This window comes from Hirundo rustica, chromosome 9 (assembly GCF_015227805.2).
Source record: "Hirundo rustica isolate bHirRus1 chromosome 9, bHirRus1.pri.v3, whole genome shotgun sequence".
Classification (NCBI taxonomy): domain Eukaryota; kingdom Metazoa; phylum Chordata; class Aves; order Passeriformes; family Hirundinidae; genus Hirundo; species Hirundo rustica.
This window is the reverse complement of record NC_053458.1, coordinates 17,679,914-17,696,467: the sequence shown is the minus strand read 5'-3', so window position 1 is coordinate 17,696,467 and position 16,554 is coordinate 17,679,914. Positions and strand designations below refer to the sequence as shown.

General features: G+C 39.0%; 1 long non-coding RNA gene across 8 annotated transcripts in view; it reads right to left on the bottom strand.

The window, feature by feature from the left end:
- The window catches only part of LOC120756870 (uncharacterized), a 150,312-nt gene that overhangs the window by 85,192 nt on the left and 48,566 nt on the right, over nt 1-16,554 (bottom strand). For 5 of the 8 annotated variants that reach the window (XR_005702264.2, XR_005702260.2, XR_005702257.2 and 2 more), the window contains exons 1-3: nt 5,604-5,700; nt 3,699-3,890; nt 2,316-2,453 (exon numbers count right to left, since the gene is read on the bottom strand). The exons of 2 other annotated variants lie outside the window; for them this stretch is intronic. This is a non-coding gene — a long non-coding RNA (uncharacterized LOC120756870). Of the gene's footprint in view, nt 1-2,315; nt 2,454-3,698; nt 3,891-5,603; nt 5,701-16,554 lie in introns of those variants that run through there. One more of the 8 variants, XR_005702258.1, reaches the window with a different exon arrangement.

The following is a 16,554-nucleotide window of genomic DNA, read 5'->3' as shown; positions in this document are numbered from 1 at the left end:
CTGTAACAATGCATTCCTTCCACTTAACAAGGCTATTGCTCCAGTGACGGGCAGAAGACTAACCTTGACCAAGTTCCATGGCAGAAAAAACTGCCGTGCAGCACTGGCACCATCCCCCGCTGTTAAGCTCAGCTGTTTAGCTGGTAAGAGGCAACCCAGGAAGGGGCAGAGAGGCCAGGTCGCTTCCTGAGCAGCAGCAAGAGTGATGCCAATTCAGAGGCACAGGTGAGGGACAGGAGAGGCCAGGTAAGATGCTTATCAATCAACCTGAGCAATTCAGAGGTAGTTGTTCAGCATGCTGAATAATGAAGATTTGGAGCTGGCTGCTCTTCCTGGAGACACTGGGAGCTTGGCTGAAACCAGCCTCAACACACATTGGGGAGCCTCAGCTCACCACAGTCCTGTGAATAGTTACAGTATTTTATTTTACTGCAAGCCTGATCACTGGCTATGATGCTACTTGCCTTACACAGCACGGTGCAACTTTTTTTACAAGCAGGGTAACAGTAGCAAAAAGATCTGCAAATATATGTTTGCAAAGTAAATTAAGTTTGATTACAAACAAAAATAAACTAAAAGAATAATTCACACAATTTATTATCTCATCTTCACCATACCCCATATGCACTTCCTTTTAACTATTCCTGGATCACATAGCCTGATCACACACTCCATGTTTATGAGAAAATTGTTTGTAAACTATTTTTATTCCTTATCATCTAATGAAAAAATGTGCAACATTCTCATGCTTTCTGCCCTAATAACATACTTGAAATTTATAGGGTTGTATGATGATATCTCACAGTGTGGCATTAGCTTTTTGATCTTTGATCTATTGGTGCCATTTTAGTGGACGATAATCGCTTACCAGCTGAGAATACTGGCCTAGTAAAAAACTCACTTCAGTGTTCCCATAACGCACTTCACCACTAAAGGGTAAATACATATTTCCCATCTATTTTCTATTTCACTAGATATTCATATAGGGAATTGCTCTTATAGCTGGTTTTGCATCCACCACTACTCATGGTGTCACTTGTTCACAGTTCATTACAAAAATGCTTTATTTGGAAAGAAAACTCAAAGCACTGTTACCTAGAGATGGACAAAAATAATTAGGCATATTATGCATAATACAGCTTCAGGTCTAATATTTAAAAACAATCAGTGAGATCTATTCTAATCTGGGGCTGAGATCGACTGACCAGCACAGAGGGGAAAGTATGCTCCTCTTTGCTGGGGAAGACGCTCCACTCCTTATGTGATCAGGAGCTTACAGAACAGATAATCCAGATACTGTCTCCATATAAAATTTTGCCTTTTATTTCCTTATTACTATTAGATAATTACAAAACATATTTCATTACAAACCCAAACTAGAAAATTTCTACTTTTCACAGAGCAAATGTATCTTCATCAGTAGCCAAGCTACTTTCCCCACACTGGTAATCCAGCAGGACATGACATCACCCATGATCAAGATCAGTCAGCTCCACATGAAATTGCTTTCTGCCTCTTTTAAAAAGATGCTTAAAGATGACAAATTATTTTTGATATAGAAGTTAAAGCACTTCATCTTGAAACTGTCAAAATGAAAACTTCCAATTTCCTGGATTGTTTATTAAAATCTCAAAATAGTTTCGCTATTTTTCAAAGCCTGATCTGGCAGGGAAAGAACTGAGAAGCAAAACTGTTCATTAGATTAAACTATAGTTCTCACACATTCCCACTCTTTCTTCACTCCAATTAAAAATAAATATAAATACAAATTCTTGTATTTTTGGGAATACGCTAGCAAACCTATGGTAAAAACACTATTTTACTCCAAATCTTTGAGAATTCCTTTTGAGCATTCTCACTACAGATTTTAATGAAGAATTGAGATTGATAATGAACTATTAAAATTAATTAGAGCAATTAGTCAGGATAGAGGAATTCAGAGTAGCATATTTTTCCAGAGAACAAAGATCCATTTTCACACAATGAGTTCCCCGACTAAGAGACTGAACTAACATCAGCAGCATCTGGCCCACTGCACAACTGGTCACCCTTCACGTTGCAGTCAGGAGACCAAGTTGTGAAATTAATCTCTTACACCAAATCATACAATGTACTTCAGCTGAGAGACTTCTTGCCATATTGCCAGAGCATGAATCCCATGCCTACATCATCTTTCTGTGGAAACTCACCCTCCAAGTGTCTTCCTGCAGGGTCCCATCCTCATACCTCAGAGTTTATACCTGGCATCCCAGTGCAATTTAAACACATGCCTCCTCCAAATTCTGCTAATGTTGCAAATATGATTTATAACCCACCTTTTTAGGAGGTACATGACAGAGGTGAACAAACAGGTGCTGTTGGTTTGGTTTCAAGGATGAAGCACAATTCACAGGTTGCTTTCACATGGGCTTTTTTGGGGATCAAGCTTGTGAAATAAAAATCTCCTAAGCAATCTAGAAATAGAATGAATAGGGATGTGAATGTGCTTACTGGAAATATTCCTTTCCTTACAACGCCCAAAAACTTAGAAACAACAAAACACTGCAACAGAAATTTACTAACGGAGTAACTGGGTGCTAGATATAAAAGCAGATTAAATTTGAAAATATATAAAATGAAGTGATACACGTGAAACAGGATATATAGGAAAAGGATTTTCCATATATATAGATGTGGTCTGGGCTGATTATCACCAATCAGAATAGAGGCTTTGGGGTTATACTGAAAAATTGAATTGCCCAATACTGAATTGTCAAAATTCCAGGACTATTCCAAAATTTCTGTAGCACTCAAAAAGCCATATTACAAATTATTAGGAAAGGAGCAGAGAACAGAAAAGATAATATCTTAGCATATCTGTACAAAAATATAATATTTGCTGCTTGAATTTTTTTGTGTATTTCCACTTTGCCATGTACTTCACTTTGAAGGTGTAAGAGGAAAGGTAAAAGGTGGGAAACAAATTCTGGCTGCAATATGATGAGATAGACCATAATGCCTCAGCCAGGGCAAAGACAACAGTGATGACAGATGTATTCAAAGACAGGTGACAGAGACAGTGGGAGGGAAATCACTGCTCACCATCTCTTCCAGCACTAGAACGAGGATCAAAAAGAAAACCTGGTAATATCAGGAGATGTCATTTCATCCACTGAATAACTAAACTGAGGGAACCGTCTGGTAGGGGAATAAAGTGATAAAGATTTATCTAATTTGGGGAAGTCGGGAGAAAATTTATCAAAAACTGCTACATGTAAAGATGTCCTTCTGGCTGAGAAAGTCCTGAGCAAGTTATAAGACCCTCCCACAGTCTTTGTTGGGGAATCTTGTAATATGTACCAGGGAATTAATCCTACACTCTTTAAACATTATTTGCTGTTGCTTTGGTATCTATTCAAGACAGAGACAGACAAGGCCAGACATACTCGGGGTTTTTTGTTACAACGCTATCTGGGCTTTTTTATACTTTTATGTAATTACAAAAGCTAATTTCAAAAGTGTTCACTCTAGCTCACCCTTCCCCTGTGCAAAGGTATAAATAAAACCTTTCATTATAAAACCCACTGCTGTCAGGCTGATGCTGTGACTTTGGGAAGTTCAACCTGCTTTGGAAAGGGAAGGCAAAGAACAGCAGCAAGAAGGAAACACTGGTAATCAGGAGTGGAGATGACAGGCTGGCAAAGCCCTGGTATCCTCACCACCCACAAGCTCCAGAAAAGGAGGCCTCACGGTCACAGCATGGTGCTTCACTGCAGCTCTTGGCGTGGCTGCATGGGAGCACACGGGGTAGGAGCTGTTCTTGACACATGCTCTTCGAGGGAAGTTTTACCAGGTTAGTCTAGATAGTAACATTCACCAACAGAAATGTAGAAGTAGTCCAGTTGTTTCTGCTGAAAGGAAGAGGAGGGATATGAAATGGGCTGTTTGAGAACCAACAGGGTATGAAATATTGGAAATATTTGGAAGCGTATTGTTTTGGATTTACCTCAGATAATGTTTTCATATGCTTTTTGAGTGCCTTGCACACTAAAAATGAGGTACAGATATAAATTTTATTTGTCTGACAGTGAAAGCTTGAAAGCATTTTGGATCGTGGGGATCCAAATCATGTACTAGCTAGAGAGTGTGACAAAATAGATATATTAGTTGAAAAAAAATTTTATTCTTCCCAGATAAGAGTACTGTTACAAAATTTTCCCAGTGAGAAATTTTAAAAACTGGCATGGGGTGTTGGTAGGATTTTATTGCTAGTGAAATCTATGTTGTTGTGTCATGTCATAAACAGAAGACTGAAGGACCCTTTTTAAATCCTCAGCACTGTTGACACTTTCAACAAGTACTTCCGTATTGGTTTTGGTCTTATCTGTTTCTAACAGACAGCCTCATGCCTTGGAAATCTGACCTGAAAGAAAAATTCAGCCCCAAGTATCTGCTGTCAATTGTGCAGAAAATAGGAGATGACAGCAAAGTCACTCCTGCATGCCAAATTAGATCTCTTTCCAACATCTTCTAATGTTATTATTAGCACTCAAATACACTGTGTCAAAATGTGTCTGTATAAGGAGATGGACCAGGCAACATCAAATTTATCTCTTAGTCAATATGACAAGCTGGTTTTGATTCAGACTTCTGAATAGGAGAGACTCTTAGGAAAAAATATCTGCTCCATCATGAAGGTTTGTTTACAAATATGGATATTATAATAGATGGAAACAGTTAGGAAAAAACTGTATTATGCAATTTCATGGATTTCTGGAATCAATAGTGTAACAGGAGTTAAAATCTTCAGTGTGAGCCTTAGGGTCTATGCTCCAAATAGTCAATGGTGCATTGCAAAGAGTTACAACAAGATCATCTTCAAGAAGACAACTGTCTGCTACAGAGATAGCCCTAAAAGAAAATACTCATTCTAAAGCAACCCCATAAATGTGAATTTAAGTGTACCAGATGGTTTTAGAACAATATTCAAAGGACTGAAAAGAGAACCACATCTGCAAAGATTAAATTCCAGTCATTTGTTCATGGTTTTATTTCTGACTAAATGTACCCAAATAAAAATGAACACCCAGGCACAAAAGGCATTTAACTACTGACAGAAAACAATTCCTGGAAGATCAAAGTCTTTCCCTGTAGCACTGAGAAGAAAAAAGAGTGTATCATCTAAATACAGTGCCACTGCCTAACATATAGCAAAACCAGTAGGTATTTCAGCTCCATATTCTTCATCTGTACAGTAAAGTTCAGAAGGTTAATAGAAGAAATTAAATAAACCACAATGAAAAAGCTTAGGAGTCTCATACACATGGGACTATTAACTGACCTAAGGAGAAGAGAAGACTACTTAATTCCACTAAATAAATGGATAACAATAACCTTCACCTATTCTAATTAGCAAGCTTCTTCCTGTTATTTCATCTTTATATGACTTCTTAATACCCATTCCATTCCACCCACAGCCAGACAATTATTTTGTAGGGACAAGGGAGTTCAGTACCTTCTCATCAAACTTGAATGACTCTTAAAAAAATGTTTAGGAACGTTTAAATACTTTGTGTTTGGTTCTTAGTGAGCATGGGAAGTGGCTGCAAGCCATTTATACTTACCACATCCACAACAGAGGTGATCATATTCTGCCTTCTGATTTGGGCTCACAGATCCGTAACCAGCACATGGTGAAACGTGAAAGCACTGAAAATGCTTAGAAAGAATCTACAATAATAACCAAAGCAGTACAAATCCTTCCACTCCTTAATAAGATTTAATCCTGTATAACAAGAACAAGTTTGTGGAAATCTTAGCATTCTAATTTCTTAACTTTTTAAAGCACAGGAAGTTAGCCATGATCAATGCATATTTTAATGCAAAGTATCTCATTATCTTTCCAGAACTGAATTTTTACTTTTTCCTAGGTTAATTGCAAGTACTTTAGAAGTGAATTTCAGAATACAATTTTAACACAGATTTTAATCATCTCATTACCATAAAATGTATAGACACAGCTCCTCAAATCACAAAATGGTACTCCTTAATAGAGAAGCATGGTATCATTTCATTTTCTGTGTATACACTCTATACGTGATACACCAACTGCCGCCAGCTACAGCAAAATGAACTCTTATCTGCTCAGCTCCTTGCCAAATTAAGACTGAGCAAAAGACATACACAGATGTTTACACATAACCTTTCTCCCTTTCTATTTCTTTTCCCAATAGCCTGCATGTAAACAACAATTTATCCGTATACTGCTTCCAAGGTTCAAAGTTTTGACTGTGTGGCCATTTCTATGAAAAGAGTAAACCCCCTGTTGGTTTATATTAAGGGATAGAGAGAGACAGTCCATTTCCCCAGCTCTGCCACCTCCACCCTGAAGTCAAAAAACTTGGTATCATTTTTAATCTCATCACAGAAGAACAAATCCAACCAAGCCTGCCTCCACACCAGCAGACTAGAAAAGAGACGTCAATATCAAGCATATTTTGGAGAAGGGAACAGGGGCAAAAGGCATAAGGACAAACATTGGCTATGGTTACTGCCACTCAGTTAAGTCCTCCCAGGCCATAAAATCTTCAGGATAATCAATTAACTCTGATTTACAAGAACAAGTTAGCACAGCCTTGCTCCATATCTCAGCTGCCAACTGATACATCTTACTTATACATAAGTCTGCAGACTAGTGCTCCTCTAACAGATGTACCAAAGAAGATCAAAGATTTTTGAAAATAAACTGTAACAAGTTGTGGGTATAAGCAAGGTCACCACTGTAGTCAAATATGAATGCAACAAACCAAGGTATTGTTTTTAAAGCAGCTCTTTACAAAGACTGAGTGGGGGCCAGGCACTATTCACAACCACAAGAGCACTACATCATAGTTCAAAAGGAAGCGATGGTGGCAGGCAGCCTTGCACTTAGGAAGGAGGAATGCCAGAAATTACTGAGTGAATGTCACTCAGTGTTTCTTGCACCTCCTGGCAGGGAGAACTTGAGCACCGTCTGACTTAGTTTAGCAGCTGCCTCCCTGTGGTCACAGCAGAGCAGAGCTGAGGTTTCAGTCGCTCTACTTTGGTGTCTTGAGAGGGGATGGAAGAAATTTTTATATCAGATAGACCAGGACAGGGAAATTGATGGTGGGGAAATACCTGGAAATTCAGTTCTAGCAGGGATAACATAGCAGGAGCACATATCCAACACAAGTCACCATTTGTCAGAGCCTCTACCCCAAATAACCCAATCTCTAAATAGATACAGGAGAAAGCTTTGTCAAGTACTTTTCAAATGCACCAATGAAGAGGCAATCAAATTAATCTGTATTCCTAACTTTATCTTCTATATTCCCAAAGACAAGCAGAACTAAAAAAAAAAAAAAAAAAAAAAAAAAAAAAAAAAAAAAAAAAAAAAAAAAAAATCTAAGTGTCTAGACCACATGATTTTAAGCCCATTAAGCATTTCCTGAAAGAGACAGATAGTTGTCAGGGCTATACAGTTAACCCTGGAAATCAGCTGCATATGTTTTTTATTTCTCAAAATGAGTTTCTAAGTTATGAATTAGATTAAACAGTCCTCTTCTTCCTGTCTCTGCCAAGTAAACGGCAGCAACAGAAGAAACCAGGGAAAAAAAGTGAAATTGGAAGAATCAGGTAACTAAAATTGATGAAAGATTATAACAGTGTTCATAAAAATGTAATGTTTAACATCAAAATGCAACCTCCAGCCTCCTCCTGCACATGAAGGAACCAACAGCTAGAGATGGTGACATGGCATTAAGTAAGAGGGGAGAAAAAGGCACATGATGAATCACTAAGTTACCACAGATGAAGTAACAGATATATTATTTACCAAACATGTCTCCACACAAATCTCTTGACATTTAAGTCTGGCTCACAAATACTTCCTGTAGCTTAAGTCACAATTACTCCACCAGTAGCTTTACAATCCTGTGCACGAGATGACCAACAACCTTGGCACAGTCTGTGGACCAGAAAGAATGAACTGAATAAACTTCAGTCACTGCTATTGGTGTTTTTGCTTGCCTCCAAACTCAGTGACACAGCAAACCAAACACAGGAGGCAGCCACACCACATCATCTCCTTACCTATTGCTACCCAAACCCACTTTCTCATTGGATCACCTAACAAAATAGGGGAAGAAAAAAAAAAAAACCAAACAAAAAAGGCAAGAAGTAAGGAAAAAGAACAGGATTTACCCAATATATCTTTAAAAATTATCAAGTCTAACAAGTAAATAATGAAGTCAAAGTAACCCGTATGGGTACTAAGTACATATAATATTGTACTGGATCTTCAAGTCACACAGATCGCTAATTTAATAAAACAGTTGTAATGGTACATAACATGTGTGCAAGCTTCCCTCAGCTGTGCAGCAGAAGAAAGTTTCTAGTTTAAGGAATAAATAGATGTCCCTAAAATGACCTCATCAGTCTCTCTTGTACAGAGGAGTCAGGCCCACTCATGCCATACTACATGAGCAAACAGATTCACAGAGAAAAAAAGAGGGATACAACTTTCCCTTAGCATTCCTCACACTATAGATGGGCATGAAAATAGTCACCAAATAAAATTAAACAAATCACTTTTTTCCCTTTGTGTGCGTGTGTGTCTAGATAAAACATCAAAGCAATCAATAACACTTTTCAGACCATTAAGTTTAATTGATGAGAACATCCATTAACAGAGTAATTTCTGAACCTGTAGATATTAATTATTTTCTTTCAAAACCTATTACTCATTTTTATGACTTGTAGGCTATTGGGCACCCAGGAAAATGGCCATATTAACACTGAATACTTTCTATTTACTCTCTGTTTTACAACGTATCTTTCAAAGAGCCTTAAAAGTACCAGACAGACCTAACAGCAATGCAGCCATCACCGCCAGCATCCCCACGGCACTGCCTATCCTGGCTAACAAACGGTTTGAGCCTCTTACTGACCATAAACAAAGTGCAACTTTAGAGGCTTTACATAAAGTTACCTGGAACATCAGAGATAATATAAAGGTCCTATAAGCATTCAGAATCTATCTAGCATACTTTTCCAAATAATGTATCTTTCTGCAAAAGCCTTTCAGAGAATTAACATACTTTTAGTGAAAGCTAACATTATTTGAAATGTTACAAAGGATACTTTGTTTGCTTTTGGTTAGTTCGGTTTTTAAAAATAAAACTTCAATTTCACTTCAGAAAGGCCAAGAATTTGACTTCCATCTCACGGCAGAAAGGCTCATGCAAGACAAAAAAATTATACAGCCACAGTTATAAAGAAACCATGCCCATGGGGGCACTCACATTTCAAAATCAGGCAAGTCAGTCAGACCCAGGCTCTGAAAACAAACCTAAATTCAATCTATTTATATTTATTTTTCCACAGAAAATCCACATTCTAACAGCCAGAGAAGATTATAGACTTACAGTTGATGATTTGCCTAGGAGTTTTACAGATAATCACTTTAATCAAAGAAACAGCATTCTCTATATCAAACTTATAACTACTAATGTCAATTTTGCTTTAACTATTTGCTCAATCATGTGGTTTAGGGACCTACATATAACGTTATAAACAAATCACACCACTGCCTAAGAGAGAAAAGAGCAGAAAATTACTACAGCAGAAGTGAATGAAAAACCTCCTTTCTAGCTACAAACTCATATATTTGCGGTCAATATTTAATAGTATTTGTGTAGCAATATTTCTGCAATTAAGTTTATGCACACTGTGCACCATAATCCAAATAAATCAACACAAATATCACTTTCATTTGTAACAGTTTGATTTCTGAAAAGAACATAAAATTAGCTACAATAAAGTTGGCTAGTGTTTGAGATTTTTTTTTTCTTTAAAAGTCATTTAAGGAAGAAACTAGTTGGAAGTATACTTCTCTGAAGTTTGCAGGTCCAGTAGCACAAATTTGTGTTTTGTTTCTCCATTTGTTAGCTGATTAACATATTCAGAGAGGATGAAAAGACAAACTAAGGACCTACTTTGATAGACCTATTCCCACTTCATGCTTTCTCCCCTTCTCAAACTTCAAAAGTCTCAAAAAGAAATGGCAATAATTAATTTCCTCAAAAGTCCCCTTGTCCAGGGACTGAAAGGCTTCAGGACTGTGTAAACAGCTGTTTTCAGTTTTTCTACCATCCACTTACCTGTGCTAACTTAACATTCTCTTCCAGCCTCGATGACTATGGTTCTAAGATCATGCAGTCTGACTGTCAATCCAGCACTACTGCTGTAAACTGTATCACCCCCTGCCAGATCCAGAACTGTATTACCCAGCACCTTAAACACTTCCAGAGTGGTGACCCTACCATCTCCTGGGCAACCTGACTACCCTAACAGTGAAAAAACTTTTCTCTTGTCTAATCTGAATCTCCCATCTCAGTTTAAGGCCATTTCCTCTGGTCCTTTCATTGCAGGCATGGAAGAAGAGACCAGCCCCCACCTCACTCCAACCTCTTTCATGTGGTTGTAGAGAGTCCCCCGAGCCTCCTGCCCTCAAGACTAAACAAGCCCAGTGCCCTCAACCATTTCCCATCAGACAAGTGTTCTAGATGGTTCACGAGCCTTGTTGCCTTTGATGGACACATTCCAGTGTCTCCATACCCTTTTTCAAATGGGGGGCCCAGAACTGGACACAGAACTCAAGGCACAGCCTCACCAGTGCGGAGTACAGGGGGGTGATCACTGCCCCGGTCCTGCTGGTTACGTTATTCGTGATCCAGGACAGGATGCCATTGGCCTTCCCGGCCACGCTGCTGGCTCATGCTGAGTTGGCTGTCAACCAGCACCCTTAAGTCGCTTTCTATCGAACAGCTCTTGATTTCCCTAATAAACTTTGAAGTGAAAGCTGCTCACTGCATTGTCAAAAAGCCAGTGAGAGGTTTGCACTGTATCTCCTGTATCCACACATCCACGACACCCTTACAGCATGGCACCGTGTACAAACTTCCTTTCTCCAGGGTGGCACTGGCTTTTACACAAGAGATTTTAGAACGAGAGATTGGTTTGGGTTGAAAGGGACCTATAAAGATTATCTAGTTCAACCATTTTGCAATGAGCAGGGACAGCTTCCACTAGATCAACTTGCTTGGAGCCCTGTCCAACCTGATCTTGAATGTGACCATCACAAGGGAGGTAGTCCAGCTCTTTGATGGCCTCATCTGTACCTGCTTCAAGCGGTCCATGTAATTTCTGTGCTGAAGACTCCAAAACTGGATGCAGCACTGCAGGTGGACTCTCCCCAGAGCAGAGGGGCAGAATCCCCTCTCTCAGCCTACTGGCCACACGGCTTGTGATGCAGCCCAGGAGGTAGCTGGCTTTCTGGGCTACAAGCTCACGTTGCACGGACCCTGTACTTATTAGCCATGCATTGAATAGTGTTATTCTTTAAAAGGGATGCTACCTGCTCACTAAGTGTGGAGATCAGACACGCTGGTCAGTAATTCCCAGGTTACCCTCTAGAACCCCATTTATGGCTAGGACTTACATTGACAACCCACTAGCTTCCTGCCGGGGATGCAGCAGCACAGCTTCTCGATACTCACTCCAGGCTGATTTATTTTCTCTGACCCACCTGATGAAAAACAAACAAATACCACCAATACCAAAAACAATAAAAAATACATCACCACGCCACACAGGTAAGAAGAAGCTCCTGTGAAAAATCTTTCCAGCACCTTCAGAAGCAGAGACCAACGCAAAGAATTCATTGACCATCTCTGCCCCAGGCTTTCCACTGAGTGCTCCCAGCTACGCTGCTGTTGTCAAGTAGTCCCACTGATTTCCTGGGTTTGATATACTGAGGAACTTTTTGTCAACAGCTTGAGCATCTTTTGTAAGGCACTTCTCTAATTCTTTATGAGATTTTTAATTTCCTGTTTGTGTTTGACCTGCCATGTTTTAAGTTCTTTCCTCTACTGCTCATTTGAGCGGGCTTTCCTGTTTGCAGCAGCTGGTCATTTTGCTACAGTACCCTCCACTGAGGTTTCTAACTAGTGAGGTAAGCTCCCGAGGATGATTTAGTATACTCTTTTTTTTACTGTAAGACATGTGTGGGGGTTTCTGATAACTTTAATAAAATAACTGCATTGTTAATAGCCTCAGGGTGCTTACAGACCTTGTAGATAAATTCTTTAAGGTTTTTTTGGTCCAATTGTCTGCTTGTTCTGCAGATCCTGTACTTAAAAATCAAATGACTGTGTGCTGCATGTGTTTATTCTGCTCTCTTCAGCTATAGAGCTCAATGTGATCTTATGACGGTCACTAATTACCAAGCAGCTCCAGTGCACCACTCGAGAGCATGTCCAGAGTAACACCTTTCTGGATGCACCAGGTGTTCTGGGAAGCCACCACTTCGCACATCTGGATGCATCCTCTCTTTTTCCCCATCATGATAAGGCACCAATCCACTCTCTACAGGGCACCTGTTGAAATGTTTCACTGTTGCTGCCTGTACTGAATTTGCAGCTTCTCTACTCTCATTTCACATTTCCTGAGCACTATTACAGGTCTGAGCAGGGGGCTGGTAACACAATCTTAGCACTGCATTTTCATTTGAGCACAAGATTTCTGCCCACAGTGGTTCCACAGACCTGCTCTTCTCCCATAATATTTTTTATGCTGTGGTGCTTTACAAAATGCTTCCCGTAGGGCACCACTCCCTTACAACTGTATGTCATCTCATCTTTCCTATAAAGCTGAAAGAGCCTGGCAGCATCTTACCCTCCTTTCAGCAGGTCTGTTTTTTAAAGTTATCATTTCACACCAAATTCCCTCATCTTACATTATAGGCCTTAAAGCTGGTGGGACAGAATTCAAGCTTTTCCTTTCTTCCATCTCTCATTACAGCTTCTTACTGCTACTGTTAAGAGGCATTGCAGATGTTCTGAGAAGACTCACTTTCTTCTTTCACTGTGGTCTTCTCTGTCCCTTGCAGGCTTGTTTGATGTACCTCAGAAACTCAGCCATGCTCCCATGGCAACCTCTGACATTCCTACCCCGGAGATGCCCCTGCTACAGGAGCACCACACTACAGCAGCAGCGGGCAGCAGTTGCATCTGAGCAATCAGGCCACTCTTCCCTGTCAGGTGTTTCCCCACCCAAAACTTGCCTCCTTCACAGCAGTGCAGAGGCTGCTGCCATGGCGGAGGCTCCAACTGCAGCCCTGCTGGAGTCCCACTGCTCTGCGCACAGCGAATCGGAAGACACACACAGAGCAGCTCTACGAGGCTTTTTCACTTAGTGTTGAAAACAAGTCATAGAAATAAAGCAGACAAGAAGAACAAAGGAGAAAAAAGCAGACAAGAAGAACAAAGGAGAAAAAACACCAAATGGGCATGGTCGGGCTATATGAAATCAGCCCTGATCCCACTATTTCAATTTAACTAGCATCCATCACCTCTTCAGAAAAACCCTGCCTGCATTCTACACCCCTTCCTCAGCAACATCCATCTGTCAAATTATGCACTCCTTACCGAGACTAGGATATTATGCTGCAAGAAAGCATTTAGCCCATCATGGTTTCTATTGCAAAGTAATAAATAATACTTAAGGGAAAAGAAAAAGAAAGTATGAGACTTTTTTTTAATTCCATTTGACTGAGTTGATGGCCTTCACCTCTTAATATTATATTATTATTGCTACAGTAGGAAAACATTTAGCTTCTAAGCATGTTCAAGACATCTGTGAATGACTCATTATCACTTTCTTTTCTTAGAAAAGATTGGCTTCTGGCTCAACTCCAGAATAAACCCACTGGAACACCTGGACACCCAAATCACACTGTTGTGACTACTGATCCATCTGCAAAACAAGCTGGCTACCTGTCTGATCCAGGATAGTTCAACAGGGAGATACTCTTCATGTTTCCCTATAGCTGTGCATCCCCCACCCAGAGACAAGGGGAAAGGTGTTTGTTAGTTGCTCACTAAATCCCTTGGTTTCTATTGAGGCATTTTGGAAATCAACTAATCTGTTAAGAGATGTCACAGGCACAGACCAGGTGTTCCAAGTGTATCAGAAGAGGAACCAGAAACAGAGGTTTTAGCAAATGAACAGGGACTTTGAGTAGCAATTTCATTTCAGTGGGAGACATTTTCTTATTGACTTGGTTTATCAGTTTACTTCACTAATTGAATTCTGACTGCAATAAAGGCACCTGAACAACTTCAAGATATTTTTAATTGGTCTGCACAACATAGTTGATAATCAGAACATATCTAGAAAGACAAAATGCCTTTTGGTTGGCTGTCTACTATAACAGTTACAAGCCGAATAATCAAATCTGTTCAAAATAGCTTTCTCTTGTCAAAAAAAAAAAAATAGAATGAAAACAGATATTACATGCAACTTTTAATGTTTTTCTCTTTTTCCCTTTCTAATTAATGGGCTTGGTATTCCAATAGCTGTTTTGCTGGGGTTTATACTAAAATGGCTCGAAAATACTCTAAAATCTCTTTCCATATGTAGACAAGTATTTCCATGATATAACACCACCATAAAAAAAAAAAAAAAATTACTACAATCAGCAATTCATTTTTACTTCTCACAGTGGACAAAAATATTTCACACTGGCAATACCTTGTTACCCTCAGCTGAGATCAATTAATGCCAAATGTATTTTTCCACAAAAAGAAGGATTTATAGGAAACACTTGTTTTGGTTTGAGAAGTTAGATGTTCTGCATACATTTAAGTCTTGCATTAAGTCCTGAGTTAAACATTTTCAACAACTTTACTATTTCTAACTTCTAAAACAAAATAGGTTGTGACTTAGGAACTTTCTCTCTGGCCTCTAGGATTACGTTTAGAGTTCAGCCTTCTGAGTTAATGGGGAAATTTCAATTCTCAGTCCAACGTGTCAGAAGTATGGAAAAACATTAAATAAAATAAAAATATCATTAATAATCAATCCACTAATCTATTACCCATAACTATTGGAAGAACAGTATAAGCCAGCTGTATACCTGACTCAAGTAAATTTCTGCATTTTGCAATGATATCTTTGAAGTGATAAGGCAAGGAGGGAAAGGATTGTTATGAACACAAAGCGCTAATCTGCTGTCTAAGCCTTACTGAATCTCTCCACTAACACTTAATCTAAAATGCTTTCAGCTCTTAAATTCACCTTCCAAAACCAGTACGAGGTTAAAGCAGGACCCAATGGGAGGTTACATTTATTTAATATTCAGTCCTTTCTAAGATGAAATATTGCAGTCTGTCCTCCCAGGTATTTATCAAACCATTAAAGTAATGGCTTACAACTATTACTTGAAATAGTAGTTCTGTTTGCAACTACAAGTGACAAAGCATAAGCAAAGTGCATTAATTTTCTTTGAAAAATACCCAAAACCTTTGCCGTAGAGCACTGAGGGAATGTGTCCCATTAACTAGTTCAGAGCTGTAAGTGGAGGCAATGCTAGTAAATATTGTTTAGCTAAAAGGAACTTGCATCCCCTAAGACCTTCTCCAGCACTACCCTCCATGCCTCACAGCTCTATAGCTCACTGCAGATGCCTCCTACAAGCTCTGACATAAGTTCAGTTCCTATACCTTCACATATTAGCAGCACCTATAAAGATAACATTCTCAACTACATCTACAAACTGGCTATTTTTTTAACAGCCCCTACATTTGACATACGTTATTGTACTTACATTTTTCTAGTATCCGTTAGAAATACGATATTCAGAAACATGTAATGATAACACAAAACCCACAGAACCATCTAACAGGATGTGCCACAGAAATCTTTCTGTGCCATTTCCATGACATGCAATGTCTACAGCTTCCCTTGACTGTGCAGATCTCAGTTTCAAACCTGCACTTATGCACTGTGATAAGATTCTAGAAGTTTAATTTTTACTTTTTTCTCTGTATTTTGCTAAGGAAAGTTTTAATAAATAAGCAGAGAACAATATATTTATCTTGTTCAAACAGGAATCTTAAATGTGGCAAGTGTGGTCAGGCAGTTTTGACTTGTGTTAAAAATTTTTCATTTATATACCATTCTTAGTGACAGTGGATAAAAGGAATGATTAGTACTTGTTGCTACCACTTTGAAAGCTATCCTTTAATTAAAAGCAAATTTGATGTGCAACACTGCCTTTTATTGAGAACATCCAGTTCATGAATTATTTTTTTCAATCATGTTAAAAAAAATCCATAAATCTACTATTTTTGTAATTTTGCAGTCAAGAAATAACTACTGAGAAGAATAAATATATAGACTTTGTCACTTTATTTTGATTCTGCAAAATCAGCTTTTCCCAAAGAAAATTTGTTTGCTCTTATTTAGGCTTTTGCTCAAAAAAGAGGTTTAAAACTTGAAGCCAGCAGTGTCCCTTCACTGTCACAATGAGCACAACCAGGGCACAGCTTTGGGCCCTGCCAGCTGTCAGGCTTCTGCCACCCCCACTGGATGTGGCTGGTGCCTTCAAAACAACTGCAGCTGCAGTCCACATGCAAAGGACAGATAAATTCTCAGGTTCCTAAGCAAGACACTCTTTTCTTTGCTCCCAGCCACCACTGAGGTGAAGATATA